The sequence below is a fragment of the Pinus tabuliformis genome, chromosome 6 (genome assembly GCF_031772625.1).
Source record: "Pinus tabuliformis cultivar Carrire ecotype Pingquan chromosome 6, CPIR1, whole genome shotgun sequence".
NCBI classification, from domain to species: Eukaryota; Viridiplantae; Streptophyta; class Pinopsida; order Pinales; family Pinaceae; genus Pinus; species Pinus tabuliformis.
Window position 1 is genome coordinate 1,989,309,213 of NC_142292.1, and position 3,656 is coordinate 1,989,312,868.

A 3,656-nucleotide genomic window follows, 5' to 3' on the forward strand; every position below is an offset into this window, starting at 1 on the left:
TTGAATTGAATCAAACTGTCTTTCCAAAATCTTAACCCTTAGAAACATTCGATAAATAGCTGGATTGCGGACCGAATATATACCATTGAGTCGTAGTATTACAAGTTGTGAGTCTAGCCTGACGATCAGTCGGCGTATACCATGGGCAATGGTATCAGAGAGGAGTTCTATCAACGCGCTATACTCAGCGATGTTATTCGTTGATTGACCAATGCACACACCTCTGAAACTCACTAACTCGCCGCTTGGATCAAAAATGGCCCAGGCTGCGGAGGATAAATTTCGTGAACTACGACTCGCTCCATCGGCATATCCCACATATGTCTCAGAAAAAATCGACATCTGCAACAAACGAAAAGGTGGATTACTCAACTGAAACAAACACTTTAGGCGAAAACAAAATACAACAAAAGCACTCAGGTTACTATTCAGGCATAGTAACGCTTGAGGTACAACCCATTGCGAGGTTGCGCCAGTGGTATTCCGTCATAATCCATTAACTCGTAGGCTCCTTTTGCTAACACCCGTTTAACAATATAGGGACCCATCCATAAGGACTTAAATTTTCCTGCTCCTAACTTGTCGGATTCTTGGTCGTAAAGCAAGACCAAGTCACCTTCAGAGAAGACACGAGGTTTGACATTCTTGTCGAACTGCGCCTTGACTCATTTCTTATGGGCTTCGTTCGCTAGAGCGGCGTCACAACGGGTTTCATCCAACTCGATTAACTCCAAGAAATGGGCCTCTTCTTCTGAAGTTCCGGGGAGGAGGTCAATTGCGAGTTTAAGCGACGAAATTTCGCACTGGATCGGTGAGACCGCCTCCAGGCCATACACCAGCTAAAACGATGTGAACCCAGTGGCAGTTTTACCGATGTTCGGTAAGCCCACAAGGCTGAGTACAGGATTAGGTGCCATCTTCTTTTGTGAACCCCGATCATCCTCTGCAACATACGCTTCAGGACCTTGTTCATTGCCTCAACTTGTTCGTTGGCTTGTGGATAATATGGGGTAGAGCTGTCGTGAGATAGCCCTAGCTTGGCAGCTAATTCAACCATCATGTGATTTTGAAAATGCGATCCATGATCCGTAACTATAGCCTGCGGTACGCCAAACCTGGCGACTACATGATTGAAAAAGAAAAGGGCAGTTGTTTCACCAGTGTTATCCAATGTAGGCATCGCCTCGGCCCATTTGGTAAAATAGTCAACAGCGACTATAATATACCCATGCCCCCCGGTCGAGGTGGGGTTACATTGCATGAAATCGATGCCCCATTTGGCGAAAGGCCCAACAGCAACTATTGGCTGTAAAGGTGCGGGTGGTCTTCTGGTTTTGCTATCAAAAATCTGACATGCATGGCAACTTCTGACTGCGATTATGCAATCTTTGAACATGGTTGGCCAGAAGTATCCTGCTCGTAAGATTTTTTGTGCTGTCGCATATCCAGATTGATGCCCCCCACACGCGCCTGAATGACAGTCATTCAGGGCTTTCTCGGCCTCCTCATGGGTAAGGCACCTCCTCAGAACTGTATCGATACCACGACGGTAAAGCGTATCACCGACGATCATGTAGTCTTTAGATTGGTATCGTATACGTTTCTGTTCAGAGTGAGAGGTGTTAGGCCTGAACTTTTGGGTTTGGAGATAAACTATGATATCTCCATACCACTCATTGCTTGTAGATATCAGAAACAAATTTTCATCCACGATTGACTCTTCCGATGTTTCATCGTTGGACGACGATGGGAGATCGCACAATAATTCCGCGAAAACTAGGGCTTTCTTTGATTTGGATTTTACAAATTCCAGATCAAACTCTTGAATGATCGCTATCCATTTTGAATATTTGCCCCCCAGCAACTGTCGCGACAGTATATACGTCATGGGGTTACAATCTGATAAAATGGTAGTTTTCCGAAAGAGGACATAATGTCGAAACCTTTGAATCGCTTGAACAGCTGCAAGCGCTAGTTTTTCAACATAGGAATATTTACTTTCTGTATCATTTAAGTTTTTTACTTAAATAATAGATAGGATGTTCAATTCCATCGACTTCTTGCACTAAAACCATCAATTATCTGGTCGATGAAGGGTGTAGGGTAGTTGTCCTTTGGACAAGCTTGGTTTACATCCCTATAGTCGACGCACACTCTTATCGTCCCTTGTTTTTTCATAACCGGGACAATATTCGATACCCAATCAGTTAGAGGAACCGGGTAGATGAATCCAGCATGGAGAAGTTTCTCAACTTCTGCCTTAATGGCAGCGGCTTTCTTAGGGTGTACCTGTCGAAGCCGTTGTCTTACTGGTTTGACATCAGGATACATTTTAATTTCATGTTCAACGATACTCAAGTCAATGCCTGACATTTCATCATATGACCATGCAAATACATCTCTAAACTCGCGAAAGAGAGCACCATATATTTCCAGTTCTGAAGGGGAACAACTTTTGCCGACATGAATATTCTCTACAACATCAGGTTTTGTCGAGATATTTATGGCTATAGTCTCTTCAATATTGGATAGGTTTCGCTCGGAATCCACCGTATTTACAGTATTTGTTAGGAATTCAAAAACTGAAGGGTGGTACAGGTCGTGTTGAGTATCTTCTTCACACTCCGGAAGAAGGGAACGATGGTGGTGATCATTCCATGGTGCCCCCTCAATCAAAATTGATTGTAAGATTCCTTCGTCAGTCCCATGCACTTTCGACCAGGGATCTAATGGGGTACCATATTCTCCAGACCTATCTACCCAAATGCTTGACGAGCGCTGACTTGGGTTCGCCTCCCATGCCTGAAACATTGATTGCTACAATATTTCTATAGGGCTTGGTGGCAAAACCATCGGATGATCCATGACGACTTTGTCTTCTGCGACCTTCAAGGAAGATATCATGTTGCATGTTGCTACAAACGGGATATTTCCTATATGGATAGGAGGCGGCAACGCGAAAGCTCCCATCATTGTGGGGTCTTTCAATAGGCCTACTCCGATATCTTGAATTGAATGGTCGCTCCCATGGATCATGGGAATGCTTCCTGTAACTTGTGAACCATTAGGGAGGAAGTTCTGTTGGTTGACGATCATAATCCCTCCTTCAAACGGGAATGCGATCTTCCTAAAATAAGTTGACACTACAGCTGCCATGGCATATATCCATGGTCTTCCCAGTAGGATGTTATAGTCAAGATTGCCATCAATGACTTCAACATCAATTTCCACTGTTTTTCCTCCTAGTTCAACGTTCAAGTTATTTAGGATGCCGTACGGGGTGTACGTCCTACCGTCGAATGTTTTTAATGTCGTCGAAGATCGCGACAAGGTTGGAGATCCCAGAGTTTTCCAGCAACTCATCGACATGATACATGTCGATGCTCCCTCATCAATAATTGCTCTGTGAACAGTTTTGTTGAGTGCTTTCACTTGAATAAGGAAAGCTAGTTGTGCTGGTAACTGAGGATCATATCCTTTGTGATCAAAGGATACGAGATTGGAATCCTTAGGATCCACTCCACCAATTGCTGATAACAACGCCTGCCTTTGGGATGGGCAATTTTGCAGTACCTCAAGAGTCGACATAGCGGATGGCGATTGGGCCAAATCTTCCACTATGTTATAATGTTGCACTGCCCTGGCGCGAGGATTAA